Genomic DNA, 12,109 nt, shown 5'->3' on the forward strand with positions numbered 1-12,109 from the left:
ATAAGTCATTTATAAGAGGTAATTTGATCCCCAGCAGCAAGAGATTAAAGGTGAACTCCATTATCTCCCATTTGCAGGAATCCATTTTAACCTGTTACCAAAGGGGGAGGGGGAAGGATTTTTGTCTGAAAATGCAATTTGTCTGCTGCCTTTGTTTGGGAATTGGACTGCATGTATTTAGGAATTCCCTCCATGAGGAATAGTCTGTGTCTAATCTAAAGGCAGCCATCATAAATTTACATTTCTAAAGCACCTTTCATCAAGAAGGATCCCAAAGCATTTTACAGCTGGCTATGTAGGACTCACTTATCCCCACAGAACTGCAGGTACCTATAGGGTGAAATGGCTAAGCGTAAATGTATACATCTAGGAGCAAAGAATGTAGGCCATTGTGATGGGATGCTCACCTCACAAAAGGCAGAGCAGGTTAAATTAAGTCAGTGAACCTTATATGTTGCACCTTGGGGAAAGCCAGGGATCAATAAAGCCTATGGAAGGTGATGTTCAGCTGGAATGGAGCAGGTAGGACCCGTATAAAGGGATGAAGCTGAGAACAGAAGAGCTCTGCAGGGGAAGTAGTTTGCAGTCATGCCATAGGAGAAGGGAGGTTTGTTTGGGGCTAAAGAGTTTGGCAAGAAGTTAAAAAAGGGGAGGTAGTCTGCAGTTACTCCCTGGGAGGTGGAGCTTGGGCCAGCACACCCAGAAGGAGCAGGGGCGCAGAAGATAGAGAAGGGAAGTAGGAAGGAGTCCAGGAAAATAGCGACAGGGTCTGAGAGCAAGACCATAGTTTCTGGAACCTGGAGTAAGTGGGTGGGCCCAGGTTTCCCTACCAGGCTCTGGGAAAGTGGTGCAGGACCAGGCCGCCAACCAGAAGACTGTCTGGAACGGCATACAGACTTTGATACCCCCAGAAGGGGAGGACTATAAGCGACCTGGGCGGAGGGCTGATTCGAGAAGAAGAGAGCACCCGCACCCTGGAGAACTAGGGGGAATATGAGCAACCATCAGAAGAGCAGCATCAGACCTAAGTGGAGCTAATCCCCAGATGCAACCACAAGGAGGCACTGCAATGGCAAGTGAATCCCATCACAGCCATTCTTAGAGGATGGGGGACACTATCCTGGGAAGCAGTGACTCTGAAAATGATTTAGGGGTCGTGGTGAATAATTAGCTGAACATGAGCTCCCAGTGCAATGCTGTGGCCAAAAGGCTAATGCTATCCTGGGTTGCATAAAAAGGGGAATCTTGACTAGGAGCAGAGAGGTTATTTTACCTCTGTACTTGGCACTGGTGCAGCCGCTGCTGGAATAGTGTGTCCATATTTGTTGGCCACAATTCAAGAAGGAAGTTGACAAACTGAAGAGGATTCAGAGAAAAGCCACGAGAATGGTTAAAGGATTAGAAAATATATCGTATAGTGATAGACTCAAGCAGCTCCATCTACTTAACTTAACAAAGAGAAGGTTGATTTGACTACAGTCTATAAGTACCCACATGAGGAATAAATATTTAATAGTGAACTCTTCAATCTAGCAGAGAAAAGTATAGTATGATCCAATGGCTGGAAGCTGAAGCTAGACAAATTCAGACTGGAAATAAGGCAAAATTTTTGACGGTGAGAATAATTAACCATTGGAACAACTTACCAAAGTTCATGGTGGGTTCTCCATCACTGACAATTTTTAAATCAAGATTGAATGTTTTTTTTTTTAAAAGATCTACACTAGGAATTATTTTGGGGAAGTTCTCTGGTATTATTCAGGAGGTCAGACTAGATGATCACAGTGGTCCCTTCTGGCACTGGAACCTATGAAACACAGCACTGTTACACAGAGCTTATTACAGGAAGTAAAGCATGGAGCATGCCGTTGAAACTGCAGGGGAAATTTAGAAAGGCAAGAATATAATCAGCCAAACTGGTATTTGGCCAGGAAACAAAAGTTAACACCTTTACTCTGCCAGAAAACCACGTGAGATCTTTAATGACTACAAACAATCAAGACCCTGGTTTTACAGCCCATCCTGAAGACTGGGAGCCAGGAGACCCAGGTTCTATTCCCCGTTCTGCCACTGACTCACTGCCCCAAATTGGGCAAGACAACTCACCTCTCTAATCCTCAATTTCCCCATCTGTAAAGCAGGATTAGCACTTGTTTATCTCACAGTGTTCTATACGGCTCAATGCATGTTAAGTGCTCTGAGCTCCTAAGGGTATGTCTAAACTACAGCTGGGGAGGTAATTTCCAGCCCGCGTAGATGTACGTGCACTAGCTTTGATTGAGCTAGCACGCTGAAACTAGCAGCATTGCCATGGTGGTGCAGGTGGCAGGCAGACTACCCATGCCTAGTACAATCCTGTCCCAGATCCAAGGTACGTAGTTGGGCAGTGAATCCCTCCTGCTGCCCACGCTGCCATAGCTACACTGCTGTTTTTAGCATACTAGCTCAGTCAAAGCTAGTGCCCATCAGTCTACCCAAGCTGGAAATTCCACCTTCCAGCTCCAGTGCAGATGGTTCCTAAGAGACACGTTAATCTGTACAGTGCCAAGTATTTCATTTGCCTCTGTATTTTCATGCCAGAGAAGCAAGTTTCCTTTGGAGACTATCTCATTAAGTGAGCAGCTTCTGTAATCCAAGCTCCCTTGATGGTGAGGTAGAGGCGCTGGCCAAAGGGAAGATTAGCTAATGGCTGTCTCAGACTGCACGGGTGTCTCGTATGGATTTGTGTTGGATTTTCATCTCTGCAGTCCTGGCTGGAGAGCCAGTCCTACCAGACCAAGACATTCCCAGCACAGGCCCTGCCAAGCTTCCAACGGGAGCAAGCCCTTAGGGGGATGGAATCTAGAGGAGCTGTCACTACACGTCATTCTCCTTGCACTAACGTGGTTCCTTCCTGAATGGCGGACAAGGTATACACTGCAGTAAACGGAGCCCAGAACAAACCTATTTGTCGCAGGGGGGAGCTATGGTGCTGGAAAGCAGCATGGTCCAGTTTGTCAGGCACAGGACTGACTCGGGAGATCTGGGTTTGATCCCCACTTCTGTTATTGACTTGCCCTATGATGTTGGGCAAATCATGTAATCTTTCTGTGCCTCTGTTTCCCAACCTATAAGAGGGGTAAGAATACTTAACCCTTCCCCGCTGCAAAGCCATTTGAGACCTATGAAAACACTATGGACTTGGTTGTGCCTTTAGGCGCAGCCTTGAGAAGGAGACACCCCAAGGAGGGCGGCACTGTCCCTACCGACACCCTACCCCTAGGAACACACTTCCCGCTCAGTCTCTTCTGCTGTGCTGTGACAAGGATCTTGCAACATTCCTTTCTGCGAGTGCAGCATCCAGCCAGGGCTCTGCTGCCTCACTTCCTGAAAGAGCATCTGGGATTGTGTTACCCCTCCTCCCCCTCCGCCCCTTACTCTCTGCACAGCCATGTTAAGATCAGTCACATATAGGGTTGCCAGCCCTCTGGATTGGGTCACAAGCCTGCCAATATTTGGAGTTTAATTTTCAAGCCCCAGCCCCTGCAGACAAGTGATTATGTGAGAATCTCTGCTTTCACGGCAAGGGGGGAAAAAACAAGTTTCTAGCCATCCTGATTGCAGAGTAGAGCTTGAAAACATGAAACTTAATGGCTCAAAAGCCAAAAGTCAACTAAAAAGAATCCAGAAATATTAATTTCTAAATGCTGATGATTTTTAAGCCAATCTTGTTATTTTTAGGGACTTGTCTCCTGTTCTTTGATCACTTAGGGGTGGCAATACTGTGTGTACCATCCTCATTAAGAGACATTCAAATAGCTTTAGGCCCATTTCTCAGCGGGGTTACAACAAAGAATGCTGAATAGAAATGGTTTCCTGGGAGCAAGGACTTTGTTTGCTCTTTTAAATTCAGTGAAACCCAGGTAGGGGATTTAAACCTTTTCTTGCGATGTTGGAGACCCAAACACAGTCGTGCCAGGTGCTGAGACCCCGGCAAAAGGATGATCCAAGGGTTCCATTCCCCACTCTTCCATAAAAAGCTTCTTGGGTGACCTTGGATAACTGCCCTGCCTCACAGGGATATGATGAGGATAGATCTAATCAGTATCGTAAGGGGCTCAGATACCGTAGTGATGAAGGCTTGTAGAAGAGTGCAATCACTGTTGAAACACCTCGAGTGGCTGGGCGTGGTATAGCAGCTCTTTCCTCAGTCTTGCTGTCACATCTCATCTTGTAACTCAGTCCTTTGGCCGGGTCACTTTAAAGTCTCTCCCCTTCCAGGGTAACAATATCCAACAAAAACGTCTAATCGTCTGCCGGGTCTGCTGCCCTCAATGCTGGGCCCATACATCTTTTTCTCTGGGCTTCCAGTAGTCCATATCCCCTTCTCCGGGGCTTCATTCCACCTTACCAGTGGCTGGTGGGGAACTCAGGGCCTCCCTACACTGGGTTCCAGTCCAGGGACCCATTAACCAGCAATCAAGGTCTGCTCCATCAGCCTCCTTGCTGCTGCTTCCCTGGACATCTTCCACCATGGCCTATCAGCAGGCCTCTCCCACACCTCTCGAAGTTCACCCTTCTTTCAGGGCCAGGCTGTTCCCTGGAATCCCCCAATAAATCTCAAACCAGAAGTACAATCTAACCCAACTTCTGTTCTCCCGAGGCTTAACCTATCATGACTCTTAAGTTCCTCCGCCAAACACCTTCCAGGGCTCTCTCCTTGGAAGTCCTGATCCTTCCCTTCAATTAGGATGCTTCATCACTGGCGTCTGCTCCAGTGGCTGCTCTGTGTCTCTTCTGGCCTCTTGCCACCCTTCTCTACTCAGGAGAGGATCCCATGGCCAACTTTCACCCTGGGCTTCATCCTTGACCCCTACCATTCTCTCCACTTTCTAGGCCAAGATAGTGCCTGTAGCTTTCCACCCTGCAGTCCCGCTCTACTTTGAGCTTCCTCTCTTTATACTACCCTCCAGCTCCGCTCCAGCTGGGGTCCTGCTTTAATTAGGCCTGGCCCATCCTCCAGGTGCAACTAGATGCCATAACTGAGCTCTTCAGCTCTAGTAAAAAAAAATTAACCTGTGTGGGTACACACCCCATCACAGGGCCATATAAGTACCACAGATAGGAAGCAAAACTGACTATAAATCAACCCTTCTAGTTTCTCTGTCCAAGCAGAGTGAAGTGCAAAAATGAAACAAAGGAGAAAAGTAAATCTGAGTTCTAAAAGACTTTCCATTTTAATCCTCTCCAGTGTCATAACACAGGTGAAGGACTTTTTCAAATATGATTTATATCTTGCCAGTAACAGCACTGATCTCTCTTAGCAGCCAGTATTCTATCTCCTTGGGAGAGGTAATACAACCTACTGGAGGAGATGGGACAAAATCCACTTTCCTAGGAGAACCCAGAGGAAGAGAGAGAGCTAGATTCTGATCTCAGTCACACCAGTGCAAATCTGGGTAACTCCATCCACTGAAGTCAATAGAATTACTCCAGATTTGCACTGGGGGGTAGCTGAGATCAGTCTCTGGCCCAGAAAGTGAAAAGTCATCTATTGTGATGGCTGAGCTTGCCAGGGCCATGTTGCCAGGGCCGGATTTACACCTTGGCCACCCCTAGGCACCCCCAGTGGCTTGGCAGCTGCGGGAGCTCCGGCTCCGAGCTCCCCCTCCACACTGCCCGCAGGGGCTCGGAGCTCCAGGGTCCCCTGCTGCCGTGACTCGGAGGTCTGGGGGCCCCTGCTGCCTGCCCGCGGCGGCTCAGAGCTAGAACACCGGCACCCCTAGGCATGTGCCTAATTGGAAATCCAGCCCTGCATGTTGCCAGAATGCCCCAGAGCAGCCTAGCCCCATATGATCTCCTTGCATCTTACCGGGCAGAGGAGAGAACTCAACAGGAGAGAGGAGCCAGGAGTCACTGCAGAGGAGCAAGGGTGCCACACAGATAGCTCTGGCCTCCTACAGATCTCCTGCGATCTATGAGCCTGGGGGCCAAACCACTGCCTGTTCTGCTTGAGGGGGAAGCAAACCCCACCTCCGCAGTGGGGATCTAGGGTGTCCTCGGGGCATTCTTCCCCCGCCAGCGTCCCTCACCATAGAGAGTCCTGTGGGAAGAGGTGATCAGATCTCTAATTCCTGGGTAGGTGTGATGCTCTGTACCTTGGGGGAACACCCAGCACCCCCATGTTCAGCCTTGTAAAATGATTGTGTGGTATCTAATGCAAAGTTTGTCATGTTGGATGTCTTTGGAAGGCTCATGATGTACTGAGCATTGTTGTTATAGTGATGTTATAGGTTATAATTTCATGTATATAGTTGTGATGCTGAAAATGTGTCCTCATGGCTTAAAGCAAGCCCAGACAAAAACTCTCCAAGAGCAGAGAGGCAGTTCACATCTCATCAGGGCAGGTATGGGACAAACCCAGCCCAGCCTCACAGGAACAAAAGACGCTGGCCTAGGCAGCAACAAAAGAATCTGTTAGACTCTCGAGGGAGTCACCCCATTCCTTTGGTCAGTTTGGAACTGCGATGAGGTAATACTCACTTGACTCTGAGGTAGGGGCAAAGCCAAGAGGGAAGAAAGGACATGATAAAAGGGAGAGACATTTGCCATGCTCTCGCTCTCTTCCACCTACATCTACAGACACCACCACCACTAAGCGACTGAAGCACTGATCAAAGGGGAGAGCCTGGCTGAAGAGCAACCAGCCAGCCGGTGGTGAGAAGCATCAAAGTTTGTAAGGACATTGAAAGTGTTAAGATCAGCTTAGAACGTGTTTTGCTTTTATTTCATTTGACCAAATCTGACTTGTTATGCTTTGACTTATAATAACTTAGAATCTATCTTTATAGCTAATAAATCTGTTTGTTTATTCTACCTGAAGCAGTGCGTTTGGTTTGAAGCATGCCAGAGGCTCCCCTTGGGAGAACAAGCCTGGTACATATCAATTTCTTTGTTAAATTGACAAACTCATATAAGCTTGCGGGCATAACTGGACACTGCAAGATGGAGGTTCCCAGGGTTGTGTCTGGGACCGGAGATATTGGCCAGTGTCATTCGCTTGCAAGTAGCTGGGAGCAGCTTACATGCCAGAGGCTGTGCGTGAACAGCCCAGGAGTGGGGGTTCTCATAGCAGAGCAGGGTAAGGCTGGCTCCCAAAGTCAAGGATTGGAGTGGCCTAGCAGATCACCGGTCCAGATTACAGCAGAAGGGAAGGTCACAGTAGGAAGTAAGGAAATTGGCAGAGAGTAAGTCTACAGCCGGTGTCAAAACAGAGGCCTCTTCAACGGTCTGTTTTCCCTTTGGTAACTGGAATCAGGGAAGCTGGTCAGGGCAGCCTCCCTCGCCAAACCCACGCAGCCCAAATACGACTCCTCCGGGAACATTAATGTTTTACTAAATCACTTAGCCTCTACTGACAGCTCGCCCTGCCCTGGGAGCCTCAGCTGCAGGGACTGGGGTGGCGATTTTGTTGGGGAGGTTTATTAACTCTTTGTGGCATTGATGTGGCTGCTGAGATGGAGCAAGTGGTGGGTAATTGCTGGAGTCTGTTTATTTTATGAGTTGTGTTTTTAAGAGGCTTGCCAAGGGCGCTCTGATCTTAGGAGGGACCGCTCATTTATATTTCATTCAGCACACATTTCAATCAGTCCTAGTGTCATGTCATCTAGCCCTGGGTTAGCTCAGTGGGGGGTCAGTGCTGGCTCTCCTCTGAGACAATTAACCCAGGAGGTGGAAAAATCCAACTAGATACTAATACCTGTGTCTAGGGGAGCTGTAAACCAAATAGATTCCTTTTCTACTTTACCTGGTCCCAGGTGAGCAGGAGCCAGTGGTCCTCCTGCTTAGAGGAAGACACTCTAGGGACAGTATAGATTTGTGACGACACCGGGGACCTCCAGAGCGCCACGCCTGAGCCTCTATAGCTTGAGCTAAACATTTGTACCTGGGGGCTGTAGCAGACTCACAGCCTCTGTGGATCAGGCAAAGGGTGGGACACAAAGACGCTAGGCGAGATTGCAAATACTTAGCTGCAGCCCAGGGGGAACGGGGCAACTGTCTTTAAGCCACCTTTCTACCCCCAGGATTCTGGGCCGATGAGGGGACAAATGTCTCCCAGAGTAATTTATGCAGTCTGGGGGTTGCTCTAAGTTATGTTAACCCTGCCTTGGTGGCCTATGGGCAGCACTTCAGCCTGGAGCTGCTCAGAATCCACTTAGCAGTGTGTGCTTGAGCCCCACCCACAGCATATCCCCTGTGTTGGTGAGGGCAGTCTGTAGACATCCTGTGCAGGAATTCTCCTCCTCCCAGCTGTACATCACCACAATGGAGTACCTGGGTCATAGAGGAGGGGATGCCTCTACCTCTTAATAGCTGCTGATACTTTCAAGCCACTTAGATCCATTATAGTCAGATCGGCGATCACAACCTTGGTGGAGGCCCTAGGCAGTTCCATGCTTGGGGGATCACACACTAACTGATGGCACATGGAGGGCTAGCTGCATCTTCAAGGGGCGTGACATCTGGTCTGGTGATAGGATCATCATAAAAAAGTACTGGAGACAAGTCTAGTTTGGTAGCTCTGAGGCCTCAGAAAGTATGAGGAATAACATGGCATCATTACCCAAGATACAAAACAGATTACTGCTTACTGGAGGTGACAGTGACAAGTTATTTTCCCTGACCTTTATTCTTCATAAGGTGGATAGGTGGATATGCATATCTTCTCCATGTATCTTTCCCACCATGTGTCTCTAATTTTGCTGTTTAAGGGAAGGTGAAGAAGACATCTTTAAAAAACTCAGGTCATAGATCACAAGCTGGATACAGGGCTGGCAACTGACTGACAGCATAACATCATACATTTTTTAACCCTTCCAAAAAAAAAAAAAAAAAAACGGTGTCTGGCTCCAGAGTGAGGCTCACTGTTCTGAGTGGGGAGAGAGAACTCAGTGACAGGACATTGGCTGTGGCAGTTGGACTCAGGGAACAAGGGAAGGGATGTTACTGGAGCAGAAAGTTGGGACTGGGAGAGTTTGTAAATGGTTGGTCCTGGGTTTCTGGAAATGACTTATTTGCTGCCTATTTGTGTTTGTCTGCTTTGTTCTTTAGATCATAAGATCTTCAGGAAAGGGAGTGTCTTCCATTCTATGTCTGTGCAGCACCTGGCACACTCAGGCCCTGCGCCTGGTGGAGACTCATGGGTACTACTGGAATACACAATAACTAACAAGAATTATATTGGATAAATGTCCCTCATCCACCCTCTCGGTGGACTCATTCGTGCGGCCAGATCTTGCCATTTTATCATGAGGCTCATGGCTGCTGGTGTTTTTTCTGAATACCCCAGCTCCTGGAGTCATGTGACTATGTGAGAAACTCAGCTTTCACTGGGGGGGGGGGGGGGGAGGAAGTTTTAGCCCTCATGGCTGTGGAGAAAAGCTTGAAAAAAAAGCACCTAATTCCATGGGCCTAGGCATTTTGGAAAGTCCCACTAGGTGCTGATCTGCAGCTTTAGGGACCTGTCACAAAACTTACATGACTTGTATCACCTCCTGCTGGGCAAGTGTGGCACTGCAGCACTCCCTGCATCAATTTCCCCTAATGTGCTGTCAATAAGATCAATGAGTCTTTACACAGGGAACAGCACCCATTCTAAGAAGTCTACGCCTATTGATGCCCTTTAAGTATATAAGCAAACCTTCACCCCAGCGTCTTAGGTGGGAGACAGAGTCAGTCTTAGTTTATTTCTTCCCACCCAAGTCCACCACTCCCCTCCAGTCAGGCCCTTTACCAGCAGGATTCTTTCGACTTGGGCCTCTTCCCTAGAGATAGGCACCTTGCTGCCACCTGGAGAGAGTCCTTCCTCAGAGCCAGGGGTCCATGGAGGTCTGTCAACTGCAGCTCTTCTCTAGGGCAATATGTAGTTCCCAACAGGCTGGGCTTCCAGCCACTACCTGGGAAGTCCCTTTTCCGGGACCAGGCCTTTCTGGAGACCTGACAGCTCTAGCTCTTCCCTTAGGAATCTCCACTCTCTAAGGATCACACCTTCTAGGCCCCTTGCTCTGGTAAGCTCTCCTGGGAGCACCTTTCCTCAGGAGCTTCCTGTCTCAAGGAAACCCCCAGCTGAGTCCAGGTAACCCTTCTTCATTATCTAACTAGCTACCAATCAGCCTTTTATGTAGTTATTATTTCAAGGTGGGTCTGGGTTGGCTTGTTCTATCTTACAGGAGCCTGTCACATGAACCTGTCACAGGCAGGCTGAGCGCTGCCTCCCCTTAACGGGCCAGCCCCTGGTTACAGCACCAAAGTACCTTTATAAATCTGGCCCTACCTTCATATCTAGCTACCAAAACACCGGAACACCAGAACAGTCTCAAAATTTCAATGTGAAAAATTTCAAATATAGGGAGAAAAAAGAAAACATTTCCAATATTTTTTTGCATATTTCTGCTAGTATTTCTTCCACCAGCTTTACTAAATAAGTAGTCTAATTTGCAGAGGTGCTGAGCACCTGCTCTTCCTAATGAAATCTAAATTTAATGTATCCCAAGTTTAAAATGGTTGGCATGAACTTGTGTGCCTCAGTTTCCCCACTCAAAGTGGCAATAATAACCACTTTTGTGAAATGCTTCAAGATCTGTGGCTGAAAAGTACTCTACAAGTGCTAAGGGTTGTTATTTATTATTATTAGGGTATTATGAGCTTTTTGCTCCAAGGGTCTTAGAGCAGCCACTTGACATCAGTTTAAAGACACAGTATTGCCCTGCAAGTTGAAATATAGTGTGTTGTTATTGCTCTCAGATAAACAGAATTACCTCCTCTTCAAATCAAAGGTGATCTGTTTTCCTTCTTGGACATCACCGCATTCCAGTGAAGAACAAATCAGTGCTGGCGAACAGGGGAGGTATTTCCTTGGCATGGTTGCAGAAGTATCAAAGGGAGAGAGCAGAAATGGGAAGTACCGTAACTGGTTTTAATCACATATAACAGTCAAGTTCTTCTGGACAGGCCTACTGTCTGACATGCCATATAAAATGCTCCAAGAAAGCTGGATTAAGTGGAAAAGTGGAGATGGTGACACAAAAGCATTCAGGATACGTTGCAGGATAAGCTACAAAGCCTCTCCCTAATGGGATTCATATTACTAATGCTATATTGCCCCTATTAGTGTAATATCCAAGGACCAAGGCGTTAATTTCCAATGAGAATTTGGCATTCAAATCCCTTAGGTGGCTTTGACACCTGTATGATAACAGTATTTCTGGGTGTCATTCACAACTAATACTGCTAAAATGATTGTAAATAGAGCTGGTCAATTATTTTCCAACAGAACAGTTTTCTGTTGGGAAATGTTGATTTGAGTAAACGGCAACATTTTGTCAAAATTTACAGCAGGAAATTATGATTTTATCCTTCCAACTATATAATATAAGTCAACTGTTTTATATTATTAGAACAAATATAATCGTAAGTCAATTATTTTATAGTATAATATAGTACAAAATAGTTGAATTCTTATATTGTTATATTAATATAAAAGTTTAAATGATAAAATCATAATGAAACATTTTGCTACAGTCCTATCAAGGCTTCCAAAACAAAATATTTCAGAATGTTTTTTCACAGTGAATTTTGAAATTTCAGACTTTTCATTCTGAATAGGGATGCAAGGGAATTTCAAAATGTCAGATCTTCCTGCAGGCCTGAAATGCTGAGTATTGTTCTCTGGGGCTGTGCAGCTGGGTTGTTTTTGGAACAGTCAAAGCAATTGTAACTGTTGTTTTATTGTTTATTAGTTGTATTACGGAAGTGCCTAGAGAAGCCTGTACTAGACCCTCTACAGACATATAATAAAAAGACAGTCCACTCCTTGTCCCTGAAGAATGTACAGTCTTAACATATGGGACAAAGCAGGTGGAGATAAACAAACTAAAAAAGAGTGTCATATTTGATATAATAAGCAGCAATCACAGTGCACCTAATACCTAGTCATTGCCAAATGCTTTAGAGGTGAATTTTAACGCATTTTGACTCTGATTAGTTGAGGAGTGGTTTGTTGGCTGCTAGAGCTGGTTGGATGATTAGTTGATTGCACCTTTGATTGCTTGTGGGGTGCATTTTTGAGTTA

The sequence above is a fragment of the Terrapene carolina genome, unplaced genomic scaffold (genome assembly GCF_002925995.2).
Source record: "Terrapene carolina triunguis isolate 2854851 unplaced genomic scaffold, T_m_triunguis-2.0 Scaffold210, whole genome shotgun sequence".
Lineage (NCBI taxonomy): Eukaryota > Metazoa > Chordata > Testudines > Emydidae > Terrapene > Terrapene triunguis.